The sequence below is a fragment of the Heliangelus exortis genome, chromosome 2 (genome assembly GCF_036169615.1).
Source record: "Heliangelus exortis chromosome 2, bHelExo1.hap1, whole genome shotgun sequence".
Lineage (NCBI taxonomy): Eukaryota > Metazoa > Chordata > Aves > Apodiformes > Trochilidae > Heliangelus > Heliangelus exortis.
The window spans coordinates 18,514,118-18,536,487 of NC_092423.1; the positions used below are offsets into that span (position 1 = coordinate 18,514,118).

Here is a 22,370-nt window from a genome sequence, read left to right on the forward strand (position 1 = left end):
TCCGTCCGGTGGGGCCGGGCTGGGCCGGGCCGGGCCGGGCCGGGCCGGGGGAGGCGGCACCACCCAGCCCGGCAGCACGCGGTGGCTGCTGCCCCCGCTGGCGGCAGCGTCCTGGTCCTCGCCGCTCCGGCCGGCGCCGCAGGCGGGGCCCGGTTGCCATGGTTCCGCCGGCGGCCGCGGCGGAGAGCGGGCCCGGCCGGCCCTGGGCTTCTCGCCGGTGGGGGCTGCCGGTCCGCGGCCTGGCGGTCTCCGCTCTGTCCCGCAGACGCCGGAGCTGTCGTGCTGCTTGGAGGAGCCGAGGCCGAGCGCCGGTGAGAGGCGGTGTCGGGTCGCTGAGGCGCGGTGGGCGGCGGGGCCTGACCGAGAGTTCCGCCGCGCCGCACGGAGCCCTTGCCGGCGGCGGGTTGTTGTCTGAGCCTCGGCTTGGACGGGCGCGGTAGCTTTCTGTGGAGATCCCGCCTGGTTTTGCAACGGCGGGGGCCGAGGGCGGTTCCGGATCGTTCTGGAGCGGCACCCGCCCCTGCTAGCGGGACCGCGTTTCACGGTGCCCTCAGCATGAGGCCTCACACGGATTAAATTTTGCCCTTGGTAACGCTGCTGAAGCGTTTATGTACTGAACTGTCACCCACGTACCTGTCTTACCTATTTAACAACATTCCCCGTGTTTTGCTGCTGTTCCAGGGACTGAGAAGGTTAAGACTATGCCTTGTATACACTTGCTATGGAAGAATCTGCTTGTACTTTTGATTGAAAGTAGTCCATTTGTATAATAAAATAAAGCGATAAAGGTAATTCAAGCGTTTTGGCAGCAATGTACATCGTGCAGGGCATCCTGGCAGCTGGGGCTGCAACTGCTCCAGCGAGGAGTTTCACCTGGAATCATGGGGTAGTCTGGCTTGGAAGGGAGCTTCAAGGTCATCTAATCCAACCCCCCTGCAACAGGCAGGGACATCTTCAACCAGATCAGGTTGCTCGGAGTCCCATCCAGACTGACCTTGAATATTTGCACCTCTCTGGGCAACATGTTGCAGTGTTTCACCAGCCTCACTGTAAAAATACCTTCCTTATATCTAATCTGAATCTACCCTCTGTCAATTTGAAACCTCTATCCCAAGTCTGGCCCTACTAAAGGCCCACTGCAGGCCCTACTAAAAAGTTTGGCCTATTCTTATAGGCCCCCTTTAAGTATTGAAAAGCTGCAGTAAGGTGTCAACAGGGCCTTCTCATTTGCAGGCTGAACAACCTTAACTCTCTCAGCCTTTTCTTATAGGAAAGGTGTTCCATCATTTGTATGATTTTTGTGGCCCTCCTCTGGACCCGGTCCAACAGGTCCGTGTCTTTCCTGTGCTGGGAACCCCAGAACTGGACACAGAACTCCCCTAGGGGGCCTCACCAGAGTGGAGTAGAGGGGGAGAATCACCAAACCACACTTCTTTTGATGGAGCCCAGGACACAGTTGGCTTTCTGAGCTGGGAGTACTTGGAAATTACCTGAACGTTCACAAAATAAAGAGTTCTTCAGAACACCTCCATTTGATGGCTATTAACATTTTAAACCTATTTGCCCAGTTGAGATGTCCTGTTAATTAGGTAGAGCTGGGCAAGAATTTTCTGACACCATAAATTTCTAAAGTAAAGGAATTCTGCAAATCCCATTGTCACAGTTTAGCGCTGGCCCGGCAATTAAACCGAATGACAGATGCTCTCTATTAATCCCCCTCTCCTCCCTGATAAAGAAAGGAGAGAGAAAAAGGGAGAGACTTATGGGTTGGAAACTAAACTCTACAGTTTTAATGATAAAAAGGAAATAATTACTAAATATATATAAATATGCAGGGAAATCATACCACGTTCCTCCCCCCTTTCTCCCAGTAACTCCCATGTCAACACCAAGGCTGCAGGGCAGCCCTGGGAAAGTCCAGGCTGGGTCCTGGGGTCAGCAGCAGTCAGGAGCAGGAGGCAGGAACACAAGGATTCAGGCTGGCATGGATCAGGACCACAGGAGAATCCAGGATGCCAAAGCAAACAGGGACAGTCAAAGAAGGGGAAGAAGGAAAGGGGTTTGACCCTCATGATCCCTCAAATTTGTACTGAGTATGACATGTATGGGATTGAATACTCTGGTCAATTTTGGTCATTCATCTTGTCTGCTTCTCCCTAAAGGAGGGTTGTAGGTGTGACCTCTTTACTCCTCCTTTTCTCCTTCCAGAGGGCAAGATGTTCCCCAGAACTGAGCAGTCTCCTTGGTTCTGCATAACATTCTCCACCAGTAACTATAAACATTGAGCATTATCAGTCCTAGAAGCAGACACTGACTGAGAAACTTGCTGTTAATTTCAGCAAGTGCAGCTACTTACAAGAGACTTTGCTGAAAGCAAAATTACAAGATAGAAAATTAACTTTATCCTGGCCCAAGCCAGGACACACATACAAAAACAAATCAGAAAAAAAAGATCCATATCGTATTATCTACCTTGCACAATTATATGTGCATCTTAAGCCATGTCTCACTGGTATTTAATGCTTAGACTTGGGAGGAAGGGTGCAGTAATGCCTTAGGAATTTGTGATGGAAAACAGGTGCCTTTAGAGACCTGCAGAGGGAGATCTGTTCCATCAAAATGCAGTGTGTCTATCTGCCCTTTTACTGTGTAAGAAATTACAAAGGCAGGTGCTTCAGGATACAAAAGAATTCTATACCCAAAAAGATTAATTTTGTACGAAAAAGAAATATTTTAATTTTTTTTAAGTTCTTAGACGGTGTATCTAGAGATATGAGCTACAATTAAGTGGGTTTGCTACTACTGTTTTTAGAAACAGTATCTCACTCTACCTCACATCCCTGAAAGATTTCAAAGTATTTTGCTCATCTGAGCCAGTGGCAAGAACAATGCATTTCCTCAAGCACTTACTCTGTCACTTCTTGCTAAAGTGCAGAATTTTAAAATCTTTTTATCATAAAATATTTTACAGACTGTTGAACTAGGATTTAGAAACAAGTTTTGACCACTTTGTGGGCTTACATTTTGATATCTGTGTTGATACATGTGTGGGGGTCTCCTTTGCAAAATCTGGCTAGTTACCATCTGGCAGATTCCTGAGTGTTTCTAATTTAGGTATTTTTTGAGAAAGCCAAGTATTTTTTCTGCATAAATATTCTATGCCTATATTGAACATTGAATACAATTATCTTTTAAATATGCAGTATTGAAGATTTGGAGGGGCAGTTTTTAATTTTCACAGGGAACATTTTGTACATCTGAATTCAAAGTATATTTCTATTGAGGGTCAGTTATCATTATGTTTTTAATGCCTGAAATGCTATTGAAACACATGCTTAATATTGTATATTCAGATTTTCCATTTCATGAGTCAGTTTTCTTAATGTCAGTTTTAAATTTTTGCCATTATCAGGAGAGATGCAAGGGAATGGTTCTTACACAAGAAACATTAAAAAGATGTTACTGATCCTTCTGTCATGACAATATGTTCATTTTGGCAAATTTTTTTTGTTTTGTTCCACTGAAGTAGTTACGGTTTTCTTCATGGAATTCTAAATTTCATTAGAAAACATTATGGTACATTGTTTCTTATTTTCATTATAGAAGATTCTCTGATACTTTTTTTTAAGAGTCAAATTTGTTATTTGAAGTGAGAATCAGTTCACATATAAAAAAACTTATATTTGAGTGTCTCATGGGCATATCTGTGTCTGACCAGGGCATCTGGACTCCCCACACAGTCACTGCAGATCTGTTTTTGTAGTCAGTGGCAATGTTTAAGATATGGTTTGTGGCCTCTGTTTCTGGTTTCAGAAAGGGACAGATTTCCTTCAGTCTGCTGTCATGTCTGACACCCTGCATAAGATGTCTTTTTTACCTCATTTCTTCTGACACTGAACCACGTGTGCATGAGCAACTCAGTTCATTGGCTTCATTGCCTGTAACAGAAATTTACGGAGTTCTTATATAGATACCTAAATTTAGGTGTTTTACTCCACAGATGGAAACTCCTGCTGGTAGCTTGAGATGTCCCAAACATGGATGTGAAGCTGTGAGCTCTTGACAGGTATGACCCATGCCCAAGTGACTGTCATAGACCAAAGAGGCTGCCATGGGGCATAGAAATGAGTTAGATGCTTGTGTTTTGGTGGTGTCAGCATCTTGAACAGAGTAATGGAATGGTTCCACTTCCCTTTTGATTACCTTACTCTGTATATTAAAATAAATAATACTAATATTTTAATTTTTAGCTTGTTCACTCCTTCCAGCAAGATTTACTCATCTGCAAAAGCATAATTCAAGCACAATATGGAGAAGAAGTTTGAACTGCAAGCTTCAGATCTTTGTTAATACATAAATGATTGGCTGACATTGAATTTTTACATAAATGAGCAAAGAAAATTTCTTGCTCACTTACATGATAATCTTCACTAGATGCCAGTTCTCATTCACTCACCCTTTGTGCAGATCAATACAGTATTTTACTCAACCAAAAAGTAATCCACGGAAGTATTTAAAATAAGGAAGTAAAGTACTGATATATATTTAAAAGTTACTTTCTAAGATGTTGTTGGCAAATTTGCAATTAACAGAACATAGATTACATTGTACACAGCATATTAACCATAGCTAAAAAAACCCCCTAACTTGTAGTGTGGTTATTCCTATTAAAATATTTCATAGCAATAATTTAATAGGCAAGAAATATAGAACACTTCCTGTGTGTATAAATTATTTACAGTTCTTTTCTGATGCATTTCTTTGAAAATATATGGTCACTGGTCTTTGGCTAGTAAATCACTGCCCATGCCAGCAATAACACTCCTAGGCAATCATGTTGCAGCTGGTGAGCACTCACTACAAGCAGAAATGTGCATAAGGCCTCAGTTTCAAGCTTTTAATATGAGCAGTAAAACCTAAATATTTTTAAAATTCATGCAGCAAAAAGTAATAAAAAATCCCCATGAGCTTACTGGTTTTTATAAGTTCAAGTACTTGGTTAACATTTTATCATTTCCTTACGTGAAAAAGAAAAATATATAAAAGGTGATTGGTTTGGTTTTGTAATTGCTTTTGACCATTTATTGCACATCAAAGTTCTCAGTAATTTGTTAGAAATTGAATTGCAGAAAGAGGTCCAAATTCAACAAAGCTGCCAACATTATGTGATTCATTGGCTCTTCACAGAGCAAATACTGAGGTTGGTTTTGATCATGAATGTGGTAGTAGACTGAGGGTCTGAGCATTAATATGTCATAAACTGCAGAGAATAGCTTTGCATTTCAATACCTGGATGTGCTAGTATTTTTCATGAAGACTAAGCATTCAAACTGTATTAAATAGAAGCAAAATAATTAACACAAAAATGCAATCTTTTTCACAAGTATTGTGGCTTTTTTCCCCATAACTTCATAGTTACTGCAACATGAATAAGGTGTGTTGGAAGACATGAGTGGAATAAAGCAAAAATTTCAAAGTTTTAATTTCTTGACTAGTGAAAAACAGTTGAACACAAAATACTTAAGCGCTGTAGGATTAAATCCAAATATGTGATCATTGCCTGCTTGTCCATATTATTGAGGGCAGTCAAATCAGATGAAGGAATTATTTAAATGCTTTAAATCCCAGCAAATGAAGGGAGCTTGCTTTAATTGACAGCCTGTGATTAGATCTGCTAGGAGGCAGAAACACAGTAATCACATGAAATGCTGTTTAGTTCAGTAAAATATGAAAATGTCTTGATAATTTGGTGACGGAACTCGGAGGCTGCTGAACAGAGTATGTTGACCAACTGCAGGCACTCGAGGTGGCTTTCTGCTGCCCTCTAGGGACTGTGCCACAAACTTCCCTGGTAGAAGATTTAGGGATGTAATTGAAACGGTAAAAATAATCCGAATTAGGAAGTATGGAACTGAAACGTCATCTTCCTTTCCCCACGTTTCAGTGGAGCATACAAGTTTGTAATTCTTGAGAAAACAAAATCAGTATAGGGAAAGGAAGAGGAGGGAGGGAAACAGAAAGAAAGAGAAAGAGAGAAAGAAGGAGAAAGAAAGGAAAGGAAAGGAAAGGAAAGGAAAGGAAAGGAAAGGAAAGGAAAGGAAAGGAAAGGAAAGGAAAGGAAAGGAAAGGAAAGGAAAGGAAAGGAAAGGAAAGGAAAGGAAAGGAAAGGAAAGGAAAGGAAAGGAAAGGAAAGGAAAGGAAAGGAAAGGAAAGGGGAAGGGGAAGGGGAAGGGGAAGGGGAAGGGGAAGGGGAAGGGGAAGGGGAAGGGGAAGGGGAAGGGGAAGAAGAAGGGGAAGGGGAAGGGGAAGGGGAAGGGGAAGGGGAAGGGAAGGAAGCAAAAGCAAGAAAGAAAGAAAAATAAAGAAATAAAGAAAGAAAGAAAGAGAAAGAAAGAAAGAAAGAAAGAAAGAAAGAAAGAAAGAAAGAAAGAAAGAAAGAAAGAAAGAAAGAAAGAAAGAAAGAAAGAAAGAAAGAAAGAAAGAAAGAAAGAAAGAAAGAAAGAAAGAAAGAAAGAAAGAAAGACCCACAATTTTTAAAGGTAGTGGGTAAAAATTTTAACTGTAGTTATTCTACTGTTGTTTATACATAACACAAGCAAGTGGAGTTACATTATGTAAAGTAGGTAAAGAATATTAGCAGCATCTACTGTATAACACAGTATATAGAAAATCATAGAGATTCCTGGAAACAGAGAAGAATGTGTTTTTACAGAATGAATGACCTCCTAGCCATGTGAAGAGAAAGGAGAACAGGTGCACTTGTGAATGAGTTCAAAGCAGCATTAATCATATGGATGTTTCAGAGAATAGGACAGTGAAATGTGAAGCAAAGAAGAAAAGTTCACAGAAAAGATACGAGGAACTTTTAGACTAAGGAATTTTAAAAGATGTGAGAGGAAATCAGAATGCTGAAAACACTGAGCAAGTGACAGAAAGTGGTATTGCATTTCAAAAGTGTTGCATAGCTTAAAGTGAGTGTTCAGATGTGAGATATAAGGCTTTAGCAGTGAAGGAAACCACCTTATAGAGAGGCTTCACATGTTGTTTCTCTTTAAATTATTTTAAATTTTTTTACTACATAAGTAAACAAACAATAATCCATTATAGGTGCTCTTTTTTATCCCTTAATGCAATTTAAATACTTCGTTCAATCAAGAAGATGCAAAAGTAAATTTCAGTAGTACGAAGTTAACATTTTAATAGTTTATTTTGTTATTCTATACTTATGCTGTATTTTCTTCTTATTTTATATCTTACATGTTGGAAATGCATTCTTTGAAAGTTTTAAAATACACAGGGTAGGCATTTTTTCCCAGATTTCCTTTTTCTTTGTGGTATGATTGAATTCTCTAGTATTATAGATTATGTATTAGATATAACATACTTTTTGTTTAAGTATTTTAAATGCCAGATAGAGTAACATTTTATTCTTGATACTAGAACAGGACTCTTGTATGTAAAATATGCATTATGATGTGTTCAAATTACAAAAAGTATTCTGTAACTTTCAAAGAGTTGTGTGATATGTAAGAGAAGACACGGAATGTTCACCAGAAAAACTTTTGAAGCTTTTTTGGAACAAGCTATGCAAGAAAGCGTGTAATTGGAGATCTGGAGAGAAAACTGCAGATATAGCAAGAAAAATCAAGGGTAAAAATGGTACATTTTTGTAAAAGGTCATCAACTTATTATCCAAATGTGGAAATCTTTAAGCATATTTTAAAAAGTGTATTTCTAGTGCCATTATTTTTATAGGAGACATTAGGCTGGGAAGGTACTAGAGTGCTATTTGGAACTATCCTGTGCTGTTTTAAGTATTTTGAGTAAAACAATTTATAGTACTCTATTAATGTCACACAAATGTTTATCGCTGATAGGCTGACCAAGAGTTGGCAGTTGTACTTACTTTTTAAATCTATTTTTAAAAATAAATAAATAAAAGGAAAAATAGTCTATATAATAGTTTTGTTGAAACTAACAAGAAGTATCAAAAAGCTTTATAAAAGTTGTATAAAATATTGCTCTTCGTGATATTCTTAACTCATGCATGAACAGCTCAGTTACAGAAAAGTCCAGCTCTCTTCTACTGCTAGTTACAGAAGTCCCTACATTACAGCTTCACATTTCTCCCTGTTCCCACAGTTTCTAAATAACTTCTAAAATAATGTCTTCATTTTCTTCAGGACTGTGTTGTTAATCTTTTAAATCAGCATTTTGAGTGTTCAACAGAAGTTCACACAATAAGACAGCCACTTGGATAGAACCGTTCATTGACTATGAGAAGCCCCTTTTGGTTCTCAGTCTTTTCCTCCCCCCCAGATGCAGGTGTAAGTAGCTGGCCCTAATGGCTGAGCACTGTCCTACTTACTCAGTCTCTAGCACTCAAATGGGAAACATAATTCAGCCTCATATGTCCATACATCATGTTTGTATCCCTTCTGTAACATAAACATGTCATTCTATCCAAATTACTAACCTCATCTTTAGTTCACTGAAATGTGAGAAATCTATAACCTTTTTCAAAACTTCTCATATGCTTTAGGCTCATAAAAAGCAGTCTCAGGCCCTCAAGAGGTTCTAACTAAGGCTTGCACAGGATTGATGTTGCATCTCTGTTCTCTATGCATCATTGAGGTGTATAGTACTAATGAGATCTGAAAATGCCATCTGACTGTGCTGGCAGCCTAAGGTCGACAGTATGTCCTCTAAAGGAGGATATGGGGTCTGGGATGTACCCCCTGAGGCAACTCAGCATCTCTGCCCAGCTGGAACTCATAGCTATGCAACCTGTTCTAGAGCTGGATCATTAATCCAGATCCATCATTCCTCTGTATGGAAGCAATGGATGTAATTCCTTCTTGCTGTTAGCTGCAGCAGTCAGCAGTGATAGGGCTTGCTTCTCTTTTGCTTCATTTCAATAAGCCCCAGTCAGGCTGTTTTACTTCATGAAAATACATATATTTAAATATTCTCTGTAGTGGGTGCTGCAATCCAGGCTCCCATGTGAATATACTCAGAAGATGTCATTGCACACTTTATGGCTCAAGTTTCTGCTGGATGTGACCAAGGGTTGTCATTATCACAGTGGGCTGTGGAATTCTAGGGTTACCAAATCACCTTCCCACGTTTGGATTTGGCAGAAGTACTTTCAGAAAACCTAGCTGGAACAGAAGCAGCTTATAAAGAAAAGTTGGTAATTTCCACTGGAATTTAGATGTTAAACCTTTCATTGCTAATAGGTTTCAAAATAGTCTGGCAGCAGTACTAAAACCATCTTGAAGCTTTTAGTGGTACAAGTTTAAATAGTAGTAGTTTTAGTGCTGTCATGCAGAATTCTTCAGTGCATCATCAAGGACTTTGGTGCAGATTTAGGACTCTGCCTCTTAATCAAATGGTATGTGTGTGCCCACAGTAATGGCTATGAAATTCACTGTAAATACACCCAGGCTGTCAGTAAGCCATCATTCTGGAGCCAGATAGAGTACACTGATACTTATGAATCCATTTTAGCTAAAACATTGAGTTCTGCCTTTAAAAAAAAAATCATATTTGCAGATTGTCACAATATAAACTAAGAAGGTAAAGAGTATTCCAAATTTTTATTTTACAAACTAATTATGTTATTTTGAAATGGCAGAGGATGTGGTGAGAAGCAAAACAGTAGCTGACTATATACTAATCATAGCATTTAGGCAAGGTGGAGGGGAAATGGGCAGAGTCATCTTTACATCAAGAAATAAGTTGTAAAGACTGTTACTGAAATCTGGTAGAACCATATCTGAATACTACATCCAGTTCTGGGCTCCCCAGTTAAAGAGAGACAGGGAACTACTGGAGAGAGTCCAGGGGAGGGCAACAAAATTGATTGGTGTTTGAGCATTTCTCATATGGAACTCTTGATGCTGGAGAAGGCTGAGGGGACATCTTGTTAGTGACTACAAGTATCTAAAGGGTGGGTGCAAGGAAGATGGAGCCAGATTCTTCTCAGTAGTACCCAGGGGTAGGACGAGGGCAATGGGCACAAGCTGGAACATAGGGAAGTTCCATTTAAACATAAGAAAAAACTTTTCTACTCTGAGTGTGACAAGGCACTGGCACAGGATGCCCAGGGATGTTGTGGAGTCCTGTTCTCTGGAGATATTCAAAACCCACCTGTATACAGTCCTGTGTAACGTGACCTAGGTGATCCTGCTTTAGTGCAAGAGTTGGACTAGATGAGGTCCCTTCCAACCCTGATAATTCTCTGATTCTGTAAACAAATGCTATTTCCAACTTCCTGATTTATTTCTGGTATTAATTTTCCAAGGAATGGATAGGATATGATAAGAATAAGACTAGAATAATTTTCAGTTGAAAGGGACTCACAATGATCATCTGGCCAATTCAAGGCTGACTGAAAGTTAGAGCACGTTGTTAATGACATTGTCCCAGTGCCTCTTACACACTGACAGGCTTGGGGCATCAACCACCTCTTTATGAGCCCCGTTCTAGTGTCCAAAACCCCCTCTTGGTAAAGAAATGCTTCCTATTGTCCGGTCTAAACCTCCCCTGATGCATCTTTGAACCATTCCCAAGAGTCTTATTACTGGATCCCAGGAAGGTGGGCTCAGCACATCCCTCTCCACTTCCCCTCTTCAGGAAGCTGCAGGGATCAATGCGGTCACCCCCCAGCATCCTTTTGTCCAAACTGGACAGCCCAGAGTCCTCAGCCACTTCTCACAGGACAGTCCTTCCTTCACCAGCTTTGCTGCCCTTCTCTGGATGCACTTGTGTATCTTCACATCCTTCTTAAATTGAGGGCCCAGAACAGCACACAGTACTCATGGTGAGGCCAAGGTGAAGGCCAAGAACTTATGCTGTAAGTACACGGACACATTTTTGTATGCAAGTGGGTTTGTGTGCACACACATGCAGTATTCCAAAAGCTTGATTTACATTGGTGAGGAAAACTGACTGGTGCTTAAAATCTGAACACAGTGACAAAAGTGTGTAGGGTACTGTGTTACCAAAATCCCATAGTCTCATAATCAAGGAAGAGGACAGCTTTTACTAAAGTCCTAGTTTAGTTCCATGCAAGGTGACATTAGCAAACTGTAGAAATGCGAGCAACATGTAACAAATGTGGGAAAAGGGAAAAAATGTGGTAATTAATGTAAGTAGCATAAAATTGACACTGTATCAAGGAAAGAACTATAAGTGGCACCAGTACCTGGCAACTGAAAACAGACTCATCGTTTACAATTGTTTTTTAAGGGGCTGAAATAATTATTCAGTGACTAGATTAAGATGTTTCTTTGAAATGTATAGATATAAACTGTGACAGAATTAAATTATAAACATCCAAATGTAACCAATAATGGATATTATGGATAATAACAATAAATATAAATAAAATTTGAAATTATCCTTTTCTTTGCATTTCAGAACTGGTATATTTGTAAATGAGTGTTTTTCATGACAGGTGGTACAATTGCACCCTCTTGTGGTTTACATAATGCAGACTTTAAAGGAAAGGTACATCATAATTTGGAGGATGAATTTTTTTGAGAATGCATTTGTTTTCAAGGCAAATTGCCAATAAATCATCAACAGTAACAGCTTCAGTTTATAATTTTAACCAGAAATGCTCAAATGTTTTCTTCTTTGGTGCCATAGGAGAGCATCAGTATTTTGCATCTTATTTCTTTGCAATACATACAAAAATCACAACTGTTATTCAAAAGGACAATTGATTATTTTGAGGGTATGTTGAATCCCAGAGAGAAATGCGTGTTTCTCAAGTGCACAATAACTAGCTTTATTCTCTCATCTTTACCTGTTTGACTAGAATACCATGAGGATAGGTAGGTGGATTGAGTTTAGATTTGTTATATTCCAAAATTATGCAGCACATCTGCCTGGTATTATTGGAAAAGAAATCGCAAGAGTCTACAACACATAACTTTAGTAAATATATAATAAAATTTGTTGTGACTAAAACATGCTCTTTTTTTACTTAGTTGTTAGAGTGAAAGCAATAGAACAGAAAAGGTGAGGAATACTGGAGCTTCCTGTATATAGGGCGTGTTATAATTGCCTTCCAACCTCTAGCCCCTCTTTCTTACAACTTAAAAGTTCCCTAGTTTAAGCAAGCCAAACGCTACCGCTGTGGGCAGATGGTAGAGAGAACATTGCTACAAAACCTGCCACTCAAAGTGTAACAGATGACTGTAGCTACAGAAAATTGTCCCTTTGTTCATTTTGCTAATGAGTGTCCTCATTGCAGCAGGAGACCGAATAGTTAATTACTTGCACTTCTTGGGTTTAGCAGGTGGTGGGGCTAGAGCTAAGGGATGTCTGAGCAATCTGCAGAGTACACGGTTCTGAAGAAAGTCTTGGGTGGTTTTCGTGACCTTTCCTTAAAATAGTAAAAAGCGATGGTCACACTTATATTTAAGATACCCTGTAAAACTTAGTCACAGGATTAATTGAAATATTTTTGTCTATTTTATGCAAAGGTTCCCTTTGGAGCATCAGCTGCTGATGCTCATATACAGCCAGCGGAAAGGAACAAATACTTAAGCCTATTAAGAGCTGTAACAGTTACTTAAAAGGTCTTTTGAAAATCGGTTTGTTTTGCAGGAGTTTAGAGCTGACCACAGCCAGAGCCGAGTGTTAGCTAATTGCTTAAATATTGCATGTGCTGTTTCCTTAAGGCTGCTGCTTTCCCTGCAGTGTGTGCTTCTGTCCACAGGGTTTGGTCAAAGTTTTCAATAAAAAAATTCACTCTAATAATTACCACAGAGAATTAGTTTTAAATCTGTTGCTGCATAAACAGCAGTGTTTAAAATGACATACTGAAAATACTGAAGCATTTAATTAGAATTTAATTTTAAAATATACATTCTTAAAAGTTACATTTTTGGTAATCCTACTTAGTCTTTATGTAAACTGCCACTGTTTCTTCAGTAAAAGGAGGGGAACCACAAACTAATTACTTTCCAAAGCACTTGGCATCTTATTTACATGAGTTCTGATAAAATTAGTGAAAACTTTGCGGCCAAAACTTTATGTACTTTATGTATGCTTTGTTCTGGTAATCCGGAGATCAAGAATGTCTTTTTTAGGAAAAACAAATAGTTATGGACTAAATTTTACCCATCATTAGATTATTGTTTAAGTTTATGCATTTGCAAACCTTGGAGTTTTATTTTTCTAAGGTCTTTAACATTTTTAATTTTAAGCAGTTCTTAAAAAAAGAGCTCATACTTTTACCAACCAAAGCAAATAATACCTTAAATTTTCCTCAGTAAGCAAAGCAACTGCTGTCTGAGTCTTCTCTTTTGTGTTAATATTTTAAACAGTTTCAGGAGTTAGTTAATATTCTGGTATTACTATGAAGATCTGTGCCAGCTCTGAAAGGTTTTCTATAATTTTAAAAGAAATATGTGGCAGTAAAATCTAGACAGCCATAAGACAATATATTCAAATGTTTTCAATAGCTTTGAAACCAACAAGAAAAAAAGAGTAGCTGTCCCAATAAGCTTCAGTTGCATAAGAAGTCTTTTCCATAATGGACGTGGCAAGATTTAAACAAAGGGCATGCATAATAAAAATGTAAATGAGTTTGCTTTACTAAAACTATAACTTTAAAGTCTTTTGTTGCATGTTATCCTGGAACCTTCTTACAAGGTAATCACTGTTTGCATAGAGATTTAAACCGAAGTCTTCAATAGCATTAAACCCCTGCACGGTCTATGTGTGACAGGCATGCAAAGCCATGTTAATGTTCAGAATATGAATTGCCTCTGGGTGGCTCCGACACCAAGTGGAAAACCAACTGTGTTGATATCAGAAGGCCTGATGGACTCCATGCGGCTCCCAGCCTGAAAACTTCACCGCTTTGACATGTGATGTGCTCCTCATGACACTGGCAGCACTGTCACTGAGAAATGGCACAAAGGCAACAAGCCCCCCTCCTTAGCCATGCACTTTGCAACCCCCTGGTGCTGCCTGTCCGCAGTCTCTCCTGCCTGCCTAGTTACGGACAGAAACACGGGGGGAAGTGTGGGTGGATAGGCCCCAGCTGCCTTCCTGGACACAGCCTCCATAATAAATTGACCTGAATGATGAGGGCACACAAACAGTATGATATGCATTATTCCTGTCAATAAAATGTCCCCATGTGTTATGGGCTTTGTATATAATGTACTGCAGCCTTTCTTCCAGCAGGGACCTATTTAGAGGCTCCACTTTTTTCTATTCATGTTATGACTCTGTAATAGAATTCAGAAATTATATGATACTGTGTTGTATAATATTGCACCAGTGCAGCATATTTAAATCTCTGATTCCTTGCTTATAAATTCAAGGCATCGCAGTGTATCAGGTTGTCTTTGAAGATGATGACCATGAAAAAAAAACGCATGAAAAAGAGAATGAGGATTTCAAAGAAGATTTTTAAACTGCACAATGAGGTTTCTCGCCTCAAAAATGCTCTGAGATGCTCTGAAGCAGAAAAATGTTTGTTAGGTAAAACTTTAAACTGATGTTAGAGCAAGATGATTACTTTAAAGGCAGCATGTAAGAGATGTTACTAAAGACAGAATTGATTGTTCACATGCTTCAGAAGGATGGTGACTTATTTCTGGACTGTTGTCTTATTCTGGTATTGAATGCTAATTTTGTATGTATTTGGAGAGACATTCATACATATTTATTCTAATTTTAATGCATATATTTACATATTTTTAATTTATGACAAAGGAATCTCTGCTGTGGCTTTTGAGACTTCTAATATTGCCTAGCAGTGTGGCTCGAGTTCATATTTTGAAACAGATACATGCTGTAAATTTACTGAAATAGAGTAGTATCAATAGTTGTATATTTAAAATGTGGTCCACAATATTTTATCTTATGGCAACTTCATTAAAATCTACTCTTTCTCTAGTTCTGAAGCTTCTGTGAAATATTTGAATGTGCAGTTCTTCATATAATTAGTTTTGCGTTTCTGTGGAAATTTCTGACATAATCAGATTCTCTCAAATAATCCATCACTGCTTTTGGTACCTGTGCTTTGTTACAGTTCTTAAAAGGAGGTGGGTTTTGTTTTCTGATAAATGCAACATACAGTCTTTATCTGCAGGTTACTTCTTGTAGATTGCCAGAGTGAAATATTCCATGCAGAAGTAGAAACTATAGCAACAGAGTAGAATTTGGTTATTCAACTTTCTTATGTCTGTATAGTTTAGAGCCAGTATCACATTTAGTAGTAGCAAGATAAATTTTTTTTTTAAATATTCCTGATTCTAGTTTATCATCTAATTCAATGGTGCTTCTTATCTTTTGGTAGTTTTGTATGAGCAATAAAGAAACACCTGCTAAAACACTTTGTATTGGCTGTGACTAACAGCAAGGATGTCCAGAATCAGTATTAATGAAAAGCTGTGGGCACTCAGTCACACTTGGCTCTTGAACTTACTTCTTCATCTCCCTCTGACCAGCCGGCTGAACAGCAGGGAGAAGGCTGTGAATGTCAAGGGCGGTGGTGAAGGTCACAGCTCTGCGAGGACTCGCATCCCCACTGCATTCCTCTGGGTTTAGAGACTGACCTGAAGCAAACATTTTGAATACATCCATGTAGGCACGTAATTTCATGGGCTTTCTCTTTCTCCCCTTGTTTTCAGATAAGCAAGTTCAAAGAACGTGGTCAAAACTGGAAAGAGATGAGCAAGCTGTTCACAAGGTATGTAATTTTTGGTTTTGTAAGATACATTCTTGGCAAAACAGTAATGAGCTTGGACTGTTGGCAGTCCAAATAATAATAGAAAGCTGAATTATTAATTAATTATGTTACTTTGTGGTTTATGGTACTGTAACTCCTGGTAGAGTAATAGTAAATTAGTATTCCTTTCATGAATGTTGTAATTTTTATTTTCTCATCCTATTGTATTTCATAATGTTCATAAAGCACAATGAAAATACTGAACCTTGATAAACTGCAGTATAATGATTGAATACTTTAATGAAAAGCCAAGCTCAGCGAGCTTTTGAAGGCAAGGAAAGATTTCTGTATGCAACTAGCAAGTAACTTCAAGTAAGAAAATGCCTATTTTTGTAACCTATGACTTGTTAAAATATTCCACTACGACTGGACAGAGCTGTTAGGATATGTGACATGCTTGTTCTGTGCCATCTGAGCAAAACAGTAGCTGAAAAAGGTATAAAACCAAATAAAAAAAACCTACTTTCCACCATCATTGTTTATTGACTACTAAGGGATCTCAGAGACTGACAGCTCTGTGTTTTCCCCATATATCATCTAGATACCTTTCCAGTGGGCTCCCTGTCTCATGGCAGTTGTCCAATTACTTTTTTCTGCAGTGTATCATTCCCATTATGAAAAGTAGGAAAAAGACACAGAACTTCTTCCTATAACAAGCATTCCTTCTACAAAATATCTTGAAAATACTTTGTAGATAACCAGGAAATAGTGATATTTTTATGTGCTTATTCCATGATTAGTAAAATGTCACACAAATTGAAAGTCCATTAGGATTCTGCAGACGAAGTCCAAAATCAGAAGCAGAAAATTAATTGGTCTGCCTAATGCACTGGTCTGTCAAAGCAGGATTGCTTCTTCTGTTAGCTTTTCCTCTTTTTTTTCAGGTGTGACAGCGTTCAGGAATTATGCTTAGATTTGAAGTCTCATTATGTTAGACAGAAATGCCAGTCACCAGTTCCTATGCTGCATGTTTCTTCTTAGTTCAGTTGCAAAGTCCAAAGAATATTTTTAATAGTAGAGTTTTTTTCATCCTTTTATTCACAGGAAATTTTTCCTTAAATTTAGTTTGTGTTTTCCTTTCCTTCCCAGCATCTTCATACAATGGAGGATGTTGTCTTACATCTTCCCATTGGTCATACCTCAGTCTATGGATCTAAGCAGCAGCATCAGAACTCTTTTCTATGTGCCTTTTACATGAACTGGATGCACTACGTGTGTGTAAATGAGGATCACCCCTTCCTCCCAAGCTGGCCCCAGTACAGCTACCATACAGGTGGCCCATCCCAGTTGCTGCCCAGTCTGTCTAGTGAGCTGAATTGTGAAACTGAAGTGCTGTGAGAAACCTTTGTAGCAGTCCTTCTCTTCCTCTTATGACTCTGTTAATTAATTACACTTCCATATCCAAAAAACACCTACAACTCTAAAATATTAACTACATTGCTTGAAGTTTCCGATTTCCACACAGCCCCCTGGGCCCTCCTTTGCATATCCCATTAAAAGATGTTCTCTCAATAGCCAGAATGTGCATAAATTCTTCTTTGCTTAAAAAGCTTTGATCTTCAAAAAGGAGCTAGACATGAAGGCACACGCTGCTGGAGTGCCCAGCAGTCAGACATTGTACTCCAGAAACAGAGTGCACAAAATTGATACAGGCACCAGTATCAAATATATACTGTTTAAGGAAAAGTTAACACTTAAAAATTAAACTGAAAGCAGCCACCTGTCAGTGATAAGTGACAATGAAACTGGCTGAAAACACTGTCTCTTACCTTGACTGACTTGCAATTGATTGATTTCTTGTAGGTGGTACTTGGAGTCTGGAGCTCCCTCCTGTGCATGGGCAGCCAAGCTGTGCCCTAGCTGTGGGCAATTACCTCCCTAATTTCTCTCAAAGCAGCATAAGAGATGGCAAGGACTGAGTTTTTCAAGTGGGCTGTAGTATTTACCCAGGGTTTTGATCACTGATGAACCCATTGCTCCATCTACCAATTACTTAACTGCTGGATTATGCTGTGTTTTGGTAGGAAAATGTTCTCTCTGAAGCTACATACAGGGAGAGCAAGCACAGAGGAGCTGTAATGTATAGGCTACCCATTAAGATACTTTACAGAGAGGAAGGGACTTTTCTATAGGTTTATTCTTCCTTCTGATTTTTTGCTGAGTATTTTTGCTTGGGTTTTAGGGGTGGGAGGGAGTTCTGTTTATTTTTTTCTTGTAATTCATAGTCTAATGTAAATGCATAAATAACCTAGCAAATCAAAACACAAAGTTGACCGTTTCTCATGCAGTCACAGCTTTGGTATGTTGTCAAGCTCGTGCATGAGTATTCTGTATCTAGTCTCATGAATTTCATATTCTTTGTGTCCAATGGCACAGCTTGAACAGAGCTGGTGGCTTATTCTCATCATAGAGGGGTAGTTAAGCTACTTTTCTATGACTTGGGATATTGTAATCAAGCCCCATAAAACTCCCAGCAGCATACAATGTCGGCTGCCCTGATTTGTGGCTGAGCATTCGGGCTTCTAGATTATTATGCTGAAGGGGAGCATTTCTCCATTTTTATGAAACAAAATGAATGTCAGTCTTGTACTCAGCGTTGTCTGGTTTTAAATATGTCCGAAATGCAAATAGGGTAAGTAAAAAACTCTGCTCCTGGTGACACTGAGAAATGTAGATGTTTAACTTGCAAGACTCAAGTGACTGGCTCTGACAGAAGTCCCACACAGCTGAAACCCAGGAAGGCTGGGAAGGTTTGCCATGAAATGTAACTGTTTAAGGGATGTTGACTCTGCAGCTTCTGAGGAATTCTTTAGGATTTCTGCTTAAACTGCTCTTTAGGCACAATCTTTTATCTTCAGTGAAATTAGAGGTTTAATTTGGGTACGTTAGAACTCCCTGCAGATGACACAGACATCTGCTGATCTTGGTACAAAGATACAGCAGTGCAGTGGGCTTGCTCCCATGATTCCAGCCTGCCACTGCTGTTTGGGACAGGTTTCCACAAATACCCATTGTTTTGAGACTTTAAATCACTGAAATCTCTTTTCCTAAGGTTTTCATTGTCTTCCTACCTCCTGTGGCATCACACTCTACTTCGCTTATGCCAAAAGAACTTAAAGTGTGTGACTCTTGTGACACTCTTAAACCCTTTATAAAAGTACTTAACTGTAAGTGAAAATGTTGCTATATATGTCCTTATGTAGTCTCTTGATCAGGGAGACTGATCAGGAAGACTTAGAAAGGGTTGTTAGAGAATTATGCCTACTTGTGATATGAAATCCAGCATTGATTCTCACATGTTTATATTGCAGCTAATTCAAATTCAAGAACAAATGAGGGCAGAATTTGAAAATTAAAGACCTGGTAAGATACTTATGTTTTGTTTGTTTTTTTTTTAAGCCATCATTTATTGCAAATGTAATAAAATATTCAAAACCATTTTAATATTCTAGAGGTTGAAAAAAACCTTCATAATTAGGGAAGTTGTTTGGCATATGAAAAACTATAGCAAAATTTAGTTTTTATTTAGTTCTTACTGTATTTTGAGAGGAACAGATATAAACAATGCTACGAGAAATATTTTTTTTTAAAGCACTAATCTTTTTTTTTAGGAAGACTTGGAAAATATATAATAAATGCAACATTATTTGAAAAGATTTGCTGCTGCTGTTTGCAAATGTCATAGGCAACGATACAGAGTTTTGTCTTAAAATATTTTTGTATTCTGCATTAGTCTCATAAGAACACTGCCTTTTATTTTCTTTTTACATGATCCAGGAACTTTCCAGACGGCTGGTCCTTTATTTTACCATTTGACTTTTTTTTTTTCTCCTAGCCTGATTTCGTACTGGCTTTCACACTGATCACCACTAGTATGTCTTTGTTACAGTAAACTGACTGGGTTTATTATAATAAAAAATAAAACACAGCTTGACTTGCAATCTAAATGTGCTGGAAAAGAATATGATACTGTTTAGAAGAGAAAAGGTTGTGAATAGAAAATCAGTACCACTTCAGTTATTTAAACATTTGCTTTTCTGCAGCTTGTCAAACTTTGTGCCAAGTCATAGCTGCTTTACTTTGTTTTGTTAATCTCAGCACCATGTGTCTTGGGCTTTTTTAATAGGGGGCCAATCCTGCAGTACTGACTGGGTTTTCAGTTTCAGTGAGTCTGAGTAAGTACTGTAGGACTGTATTTTTTTAAATTTACAAAACAAAACAAAACAAAAAAACTCTATAATGTTTCAGGGTAGGTCTTTCAAGTCAGTTTGTGAAGGTTAAGCAAAAAAAAGCTTAAAAAGTGAATTGCTTATTAAATAAATTTGAATAAGCAACTTCAGAAGAAAATAGTTTATAATTCTTATCACATTTTAAGAAAATTTCTTTAGCCTGAAGATGGAACCAAAGCTCTGTGGGAAATTATAAGTAAAATATTTTAAAATTTTATTGTTGCATTTTAGTATTTATTTATTGCCCTGTTAGGGCAGAGACTCTGCTCTTTCAAGGAAAATATATTTTGGCATAAGGGTGTGCCAGCAAAGAATCCTAGCTACGGCTAAAAATCATAGTCTGATTTATATATTTTCCAAAAGTACTTGAAGGCATCGTGGTGGTATAACGAGGATTTGTTTGGCTTCATAGTCTGTTTCTGAAGTGATCTGTAACATGAAAACAGTTCGGACTTCTGGATTTCAAATGGTAGCTGAGGCACATAGAACATTTTAAGTCACAAACTGAGTTGTGGTAGCTCTAGAAATCCCAGTGGGACCTTAGCAAAGGTTAAGTAGTCAGTTTTGACACATCCTTAATGTGTACAAAAAAAAATCTAGAGATTTGAAAGATTTTGCTGATTCTGGAAAAACTATATGTGTCTTTAAAATAAGTAATGATTTTTCAGGCATGTTTTTGTTGTTTTTTATTATTATTCCAACGTTAGTTCCGATGTTTATCTAGAAATGCTTCAACTGAGGGGATTTTCTGAGTTCAAAACAAATTAGTGCCTTGAGGTCAAACATTTGCAAAGGCTGTTGAGTGAGATTTGGCATCACTCTTCCCTCTCCTCCTTCTTCTAAAACCAAGCACACTGTTGCCAAACCTCTAGAGCATATCTGTGAAGTGGGTTCCTTAAGTTCCCCAAAACAACCATGAAATGTGAAGATACTTTGACTAACCTGCAATACCTAATATTATTTAGCGTGCAACTTTTTGTGGCCTTATCTTTGTGTATTATCAAACAAATCAGTATTAGGCAACTCAGAACAGTAATGTGGAAAAAAATATTGCAAGTGGAATTCTTCTTTACTGGGAAACAACAAGGAAGGAGTAGTCTAGGTGAGAACTTAAATTCTTTGCTCATTGAGGGCTTCTTATTGATAGTCTGAATGCATACACATGTGGAAATGAAAGATGGACAAGAAAGAGAGTAAAACCACTCACAGAGTCTGTGGTGCTCAAGAGAAAGAAGAATATTCATTGAGTGAAAGAAATAATTCATAAATAAGATTGAATATGAAAACATAATTCCTACGACATATGATTGGAATAAAGCATTTGTACTCTCAAAATATCTTATCTAAATTTTAAAAGTTTTTAAAGCATTTTCATGAAAAATTTTACATAAATATATTATATTCTGTATCATACAATTCTGCATATTTTACTGCATTACAATAAATAAAAATGATAGTGATATAAAATTACATTATCTAGTAGTTTAAAACCTGAAAAATGTAGCAATGTTAGATAAAAATTACAAAAAATAATCACTAGCAAAATACTCAAAAGTTAATCAATAGTAAAATCCTGAAATAAATATTAGGGGGGGAATGTCGCTTCATTTAATGTTCCCCTTTTATCATCCTTAATGATTCTATCCATATACCATTTCATGTCACTGATTATAAACAATATTTTTGGTTTTCTGTCCTTTGAGTAGTACAAATTTAGGAGCAATGCTGAGCAGTAACACAGAAGCAACTGGCTTTGTTACAACTCAGGGCAAGCCAAGGAGCTGCTGTCACTTGCTCATGTTGTTGACAGTCCCAGCTTATATCCAACAAAGTTTCTGAAGAAAAACTGTAACTATTTTTCTATCTAGTTACTATGTACCCAGATGGTGAACAGAAAGACAGTTTTTCACTGTCATAGATCAAAATACGAATGCAATTAGCCTTAAATCTGCAAAACATTGTATGTATTTTGAATATACTATTTACAGATGAGCTATTTTTTCCATTTTAGTACAATTTTTTAAATTATCCGTAATCCTGAGTCAATACTAAAGTTTTCCAAAAGTGTATGCCTATAGCTCTGTTCCTATTCTTCGTAGTTCCTTTTAGTAACAGAAGAAGACACTGAGAAAAAAGTGCCAAGTGTCCTGGGTATGACACAGAAAAAAAATTTACCTAAGTCATCCCATCTTTCCAAAGAATTACTCTCATAAGTCCTCCTGCTCACTTGCCAATTTTTGAATCCTTTAAGCAGAAAAAACATGTAAAAGTCTTTAATATTTTAACACATTTTGAAGGATTTCCTTTTAAAAATGCTCTTTTCTCCTTCGTAAGAATGATTAGCAGTTTCAAATCTATAATAATTTTCTATTAGTTAT

At 38.0% G+C, this 22,370-nt stretch overlaps 1 long non-coding RNA gene across 3 annotated transcripts; it reads left to right on the forward strand.

The window, feature by feature from the left end:
* The first annotated feature begins 62 nt into the window (after positions 1-62).
* On the forward strand, positions 63-22,114 carry LOC139792136 (uncharacterized). Of its 3 annotated transcripts, none has more exons than XR_011724157.1 (6): positions 63-311; positions 4,001-4,066; positions 15,666-15,724; positions 19,075-19,126; positions 21,760-21,840; positions 22,102-22,114. It is a non-coding gene; the product is annotated as an uncharacterized lncRNA (long non-coding RNA). The 3 variants fall into 3 exon arrangements; XR_011724158.1 differs by lacking the exons at positions 63-311; positions 4,001-4,066 and adding exons at positions 6,535-8,327; positions 10,639-10,858; XR_011724156.1 differs by lacking the exon at positions 4,001-4,066.
* The last annotated feature ends 256 nt before the right edge of the window (positions 22,115-22,370 follow it).